Source organism: Pinus tabuliformis, chromosome 1_2 (genome assembly GCF_031772625.1).
Source record: "Pinus tabuliformis cultivar Carrire ecotype Pingquan chromosome 1_2, CPIR1, whole genome shotgun sequence".
In the NCBI taxonomy this organism is placed as follows: Eukaryota; Viridiplantae; Streptophyta; class Pinopsida; order Pinales; family Pinaceae; genus Pinus; species Pinus tabuliformis.
Genome location: NC_142298.1, coordinates 607,806,073 through 607,812,054, shown reverse-complemented (window position 1 = coordinate 607,812,054; position 5,982 = coordinate 607,806,073).

Sequence of the window (5,982 nt, the reverse complement as noted above, 5' to 3'; positions counted from 1 at the left end):
TACTGCCCAGTCAGAAGTCCGTACTAATGACGTGGCAGGTGACTAAGTAGGTGACGTGGTCAAGTCAATGGATTCAATGCCTGATGAGGGCTCACCAAGTGTCATTAGGTGATTGGTTTTCAGATTGGTGATTTGACGCAATTTCATTGGTTTATTTTGGGCCAATGAGAGAATGCCACGTGACAAGCCCGGAGGCCACCACATGGCACCTACCAATAGCCTTGGCAGGCTCCGTGCACAAAGGATAAAAATTTGTTGGAGACATTGGGGTTCAACCTTGTGTCCTCCCCTCCACTAACCACACACATTACCAACTCCACTACACATTAAGTCTTGTTATGTAATGGAATGCCCTCATTGTTAAAGGTTAAGTGCTAAAGGTTAGGGTTTAACCACTAGTGGTTAACGCTAACAGTTAATGTGCATGTGACCACCACTATTAACCACCAGAATTAAATCTTAGACAACATGGATTAGTTGATAATTAGTGCTAATTAACTATGTTTAAGTGCTAATTAAACGTTCTTTACAAATTGTGTGGATTTTGTGTTAAGCACAATTAGTGCTAATTAACCCTATTTAACCATTATTTAAAAGCATAGTTAACTTGGCAGAGATTTTGGTGGATTCTGCCAAATCTGGAACCACCCCCAATTTTAGTGGGATTAACTGAAGTTTTCCAGATTTGGAGGAGATTTCTAGGGAAAAATTGTTTCTCTCATAACTTGGGAAATTTTCAACCAAATGAGGATCAGAAAAAGGTGTTCTTAGATGATTTAGACCTTCTAAACATAATGGAATAGGTTTCAGAGGTAATGGGGTACTTATTTTTGTTATTTTTCCACATTGAAGTTTTAGGATGCGTAGGGCCACTAGGGAGGAGGTCAAGCCCAGAACAATTGTGGTCCATTTACAAAGTTTGGAGAGTCATATTAGGGGTTTTGGGATGATTTGAATCCATTGAAGCAGATTTTAGGAGCTTTAGAGCATTGTAAACTATACTTTTTCCATTTTGAAAAAATATAGAGGCCCAAGCCATGGAGACTAGACCAAGGAGATGTAGCCCAGGAGGAGTGAAACCCTTTATCAATACACTATGTTGAGTGTTTTTATTGATGGCCTTTTGTTCATTTTCTTACTTCTATTCAGTACTTTACTTTCAAGTTATTCTGCTCATGGTTTCACATAAAACTTGACATAAAATTTACCTGTTTCCAATCACAAACAACATAAGAGAACCCTGCGCATGAAGCAATAGACATGCATGTGTTTATAAATCTGTAATTGAAATTAGCACAACAAAACTAGCATTCAACTATAGATCAACTATAGGAACCTCGATCCATCCAATATGGTTGTAATCATTCTTCTTCAATCTAATAATATAGATATGTTATTGTGTTGTCTACTTGATGGTGTTTATGTAGTTTTTATTTACATGTTGATACAATATCATAAATTATAAGTATCTTAGATGCATGTTGTTTAATATATTTATGTATCAATGTTTTAGTTATCAGATTTTATATGTTGTAGGTTTACTCTACATCTTGTTTATATGCAGGCATTGATCTGGGAGTTGGCAGAGGGGTCACCCGCTTTTCTATGTTGGGGTATCCAACAGTGCTGCACCAAAGACTGAGGTAATATATCTTCTTATTATTTGTCCATCATGCATTGATATAGATATGTATATTCTTCTTTGTGACAAACACTCTTAATCTCAAACAGTGTTCCTTGGATCCTAGGAAGATCCTTGAGGGTATTCTAGCTACAACCAACGGTTCATTAATCCCTATAGCAGTTTAGTATGAGAAATGAAATGGTGGATCATGAATCTTACTGGGCACTGCATATATGAATCACATGGATTAAATTTATGGGTTCACATACATGATGTCACTATACCAAATAATGGCTTCAGATATAATGAAAAAATGCTCACCTAGACAATGCTTGGGTTGGACAACAAAATTTTCTAAGGGACTGGCTCGTTGATGGAAAATGAATGATCATCCCTAAGGTGATATAGACTAGTATGTGAATTTATAAGTTCTTAAAGATGGGAAAGAGTAGTGGAACTAGTGTCAAAACTACTATATGCACTATACGAACTAGGGAGAATTTCTTTTCCTTGACTCTCAAATAGGGATGCCCACTTACCCAAAAATTGTGTGGTAATGGAATGGCCACAATGTGTATGTGGTTTCAATTCACGGGTTCTAAGGGGTGATGGAACAAATCATCATGATGTGAGACATGGTTCACAAGTGCATCGTTAGAAATATTGGACAAATGACTAGTAGATGTGACGTCTACCGATTTTGAGACTGAAGTGTCTTCCCAAGAAGGTTCAAAAGAAGCATAATAGGAAACTCCTAAATAGTAAAAAAATGTCGATCCCATGAATGAAAACTAGTGGAGAATAGGAGTTGGAATATCCATCACAATGGTAGGTTGAGAAACCTCTTTTCCTAGTGAAGCATTGGGGCCAAGACCCACTGGTAGAGTGGAAGTGGAGTCACTATGTGTGACATCTAACTCACAAAGCACTTGAAGTCTATAAGGAAAATTTCTAAGGCAAGGAGAGTGATTGGATTAATTTCCATACTTATCACACAAGGAATGAGGGTGATTTTTTCATAAGGTTTTGTTTTTCTTGGTAGATTTAGGTAAGGTGACATGGATCTCAATAATGTTGTGTCGAGAAAAGTATTAGAGACCAAATTATTAATTTGGGAGAGTTCAGGACAATTATTGGTGGCATGCCCGACAAGATGACACAAGTCACATGGAGGACAAAAATTTGGAGGTTTAGGAGAAGTGGGTGTTGGGCACATCATAACTTGGCCAGATTTTGGGCAAGGGTTATTTTTTTTTGGAGTGTGTAGTACAAAGGATGTTGCAGAGTGTGAAATGGACAGCACAAAAGAGTAAAAGAGCACAACGAAGACCACTCAAAAAATTCACGGTGCATTATAGGGGCTTCGCGATGAAGCTCCTCACATTTTGTAAAAGCATATAATATTATAAAAATTGGAAGGTTTTGGACCATAGTCCCTTGTATTTTGGAAACCATGGTATCGAGCCCATGGTAATGTAGCGATGAAATCCATCCATGTAATATAGTATATAGGGATGAATAATAAAGAAGGAACATAGCTATTGTTCCATATATATGTTTTATTGTTGTATCTTTGTAATCTATACTTCGGAGAAAGGGTGAGGCTCTGCAGCTGAGTGCGTGCAGGCCTGGGTCTGCAACTCAGTGAACAGATTGTCTACAACTTAGTGCATAGACAATCTGCAGCTATGTGTGTACGGAAAGAAATATTTTTTGTACCAAATTCTATATTATAAGCAACATTTCCTGTCGACGTAGTCCTACATTAGTATGAACCATGGTAAAATCTCTGTCTTCAACAAATTTTTTTTTATTATCTACACTTTATTTTAGTACTATGAAGTTTATGTATGTTTATGTATGTTTATGATATATTTAAATGATGAACGTAATTATACAAAGTAATATATAAGTGCAAAGTAGTTCATGAACATGAACAAATTTATAAGCATTAAAGCATAAGAAAATAAAAGATTGCCACATCGTAGTATCCCTCAAGGATGTGAAACTTGGTTATGAAACCTCCCATAGTCACCTCGGGTGAGACCACGACTTTCTTGCAGGTCATTGCCGAAAGGGCCAGTTATTGAGGGTTTTGCTGGTGCACAGTAAAATCTGAACTTGGGTCAGCCCAACTTAAGCCAACAGTGGTAGTTGCTTGGGGTGACTTGTCTTTATTTCCCTTTTTCTTGGATTTCCCCTCCTCACCAGATGCTTTCACAATAGGAGTGGCTTCATATTGAGGTTGTTGTAGAACTTGATCAAAGGAAGGGTAGGGAACAATAGGTCGAACCAAAGTCAAAGATGTGTAAGGTTTGATTTGGTTAGGGGGGGTGTTTGTGGGAGGATCAATGTACCATACTGAGATCCCCAAATTGATGTTAGGTAGACTCAATGTATCTTTAATAGGGGTGGAAAATATTTGTGGCAGCACGACAAAGAAAGGTATCTGACTGGAGGGGTATTGACCCAAGGGAACTTTTCCTCAGTGGTTAAGTCCTAGAGGAATGAATCTTGGTTGGAAAGGACCTATAGAGATAACAGTTGAGGGGAACTAGCCTAGAGGAAATGTACCTACAGTATGGCTTAAGTCTTGAGCAGGCAGTTGTGGAGGAGTTGGCTACTCAGAAGGTGTACCAGATTGCTTGCTTGTCACCCATGACCCTTGAAGCATACAAACACTAGAAGAGTTGGGCTCAGAAGGAGTAGGTTTTGGGCCATAATAAGCACAAATCAAAATGAAATCTTTATACACTCGAGGGGAAATATTGGTTTAGGAAGCGGTGGTATTATTGCTAGGAGTTGATGAAATAATGGATTGTGGAGAGGTTTGAGACTGAGGGTCATAGTAATTCAGCTTATTGATAGTGAAAATACTTCCATTATGAGGAAAGAACATCTTGTGAAATACATAGGATGTTATAGCTGATATGGAATATGTGTAACTATGACCCAACAAGATATTATAATCTAAAGGGGCATCAAAGACTTCAATGACAATCAATACTATATTTCCAGCAATAGTGATGGGGCAGTTGCGATATAAGCCGAGGGGATGCGAGGGATGATCATTGGAAGCATGAAGAGTGATAATGGATTGGGAAAATTCAAGGGAACCAAGTTTCTTCCAAACACTAGCAACCACCACATAGGTGGAGGATCCTTCGTCTATTATACATCACTGGAAAATGGCATTTTTTATGGAGACTAGTATTTGAAAGGAAACAAATGAAGGAAGGGGGGGATGTTTTGCTTTATCCACATTAAAGACAATCATATGATTTTCATAGGGATCCATAGCAACCAAATCAGATAGTAGATCTTTTCTTTAGGATGGTCACATTTGGAGACTTCCAGCGTTGACATGGGAACATGAGACTACGCCAACTCATATACTATGATATAGGTATGGGTAGCTTTAGATGAAACAACATTTTGATATAAGGGACCTTTTGAGATCTTGGGGGTGACCTCTACCTCAGGCTGATGGATCTGTAAGGTAACATTTAGTGACAATATATGCTTAGTGGAAAAATTTTGTTGTGAATCAGTCGCTAACTTCATTGGAGGTTTTTCATATTGACATAACCAAGTTTAGAGGTTAACTTATTTAGTGTTGACTTCTTTAGAATTCATCATGAGAACACGATAATTTTTGTAGCTAGAATATGAAGATTCAAGGGATGTAATACTCTTTGAGGGTTGTTCTACCACATATGCTTGATGTGGAAAAGGGTTGGTAAACATTGTCAGTTCTGATAAAGCAAGAGGGTGGGGGAGGTGGAGTAGTGGTTTGAGGTCCTCTAGAAGCAATTGCTTGAGCTTCCCATACTTGACATATCTGAGGTAAAAGGGGACATTGATGAGTATAATGGTAAAAAAATCCACAATATGCACAAGTTTTATTAGTTCTAAGAGCCTTGTTCTACTTGGGTTGTTCGTCGTGTTACTTGGTTTCAGGATTAATCTTGTCACTTTGAGGGGAATTAGGTTGTTGACCTTGATTGCCTTGATTACCTTGAGATTGTTGATTTTGGTTATCCTTCCCCTTATTGCTTATCTTGGCATTGGGGGGATTGGTATTAATCTTCTTAGGATACATTTGATTCTCTGGAGGTGGTTGTTATTGTGGTAGAGGAGACAGGGACGTGGGAGGTTGAGGCACTGGTGCTGGTGGGGATGGAGCGTTAGGCAGTCATAAGGATAGTAAGGAGACGTGGCAACATTTTTGTAGCCAAGTTGAGAAAGAGATAAACCTAAAATCAGTTTATTCATATGGGGATATACATATGATGTGCTTGTACCTTGGTAAGAGTTGACATGCGAAGGATCAAGAGGGGGATAGGTGTAAGAAGAAC